The following is a 429-nucleotide window of genomic DNA, read 5'->3' as shown; positions in this document are numbered from 1 at the left end:
GAAACACAGTCCAGGTGGGGATATTGTTCCGCTTTTTACAAGTTTAGACAGCTAACGTTAGCTAACGCTACACCGGTGTTTGCTAACGTTAGCGCACCAGCGTTAGCCTAGCTTACTAACGCTAGGTAAATATTACGGCTGCCTTCGGAGATTCCTATATCTGCGTCCACGTTGTCAACATAAGACCTGTGGCGTTAGTTTGAGCCATCATTGTATCACATGAAATAAGCTTTGCGCCTACGAGATGGGTGGATTTTTGTTACGTTATAAAAAAAAAAGCTAACTGGCTTTAGTTAGCCCGTTTGCATGCTAGCGGACATTAGCTAACGTTGCCGAGTCGTGTGTGTGTTAACGAACATATGTTAAATTACACGCTGTTCATTGTTGTTTAACGCTAACCAAACTTTGTTTTCTGAAAATACATGTCTT

At 42.0% G+C, this 429-nt stretch overlaps 1 protein-coding gene and 1 long non-coding RNA gene across 5 annotated transcripts in view; one reads left to right on the top strand and one right to left on the bottom strand.

The window, feature by feature from the left end:
- The window catches only part of cdh23 (cadherin-related 23), a 196,641-nt gene that overhangs the window by 97,955 nt on the left and 98,257 nt on the right, over positions 1-429 (top strand). The window lies entirely within an intron of this gene.
- The window catches only part of LOC116693350 (uncharacterized), a 15,306-nt gene that overhangs the window by 14,391 nt on the left and 486 nt on the right, over positions 1-429 (bottom strand). The window contains exon 2 of the long non-coding RNA XR_004332904.1: positions 400-403. This is a non-coding gene — a long non-coding RNA (uncharacterized LOC116693350). The remainder of the gene's footprint in view (positions 1-399; positions 404-429) is intronic.

Source organism: Etheostoma spectabile, chromosome 8, assembly GCF_008692095.1.
Source record: "Etheostoma spectabile isolate EspeVRDwgs_2016 chromosome 8, UIUC_Espe_1.0, whole genome shotgun sequence".
NCBI lineage: Eukaryota > Metazoa > Chordata > Actinopteri > Perciformes > Percidae > Etheostoma > Etheostoma spectabile.
This window is presented reverse-complemented; position numbering and strand designations above follow the sequence as displayed.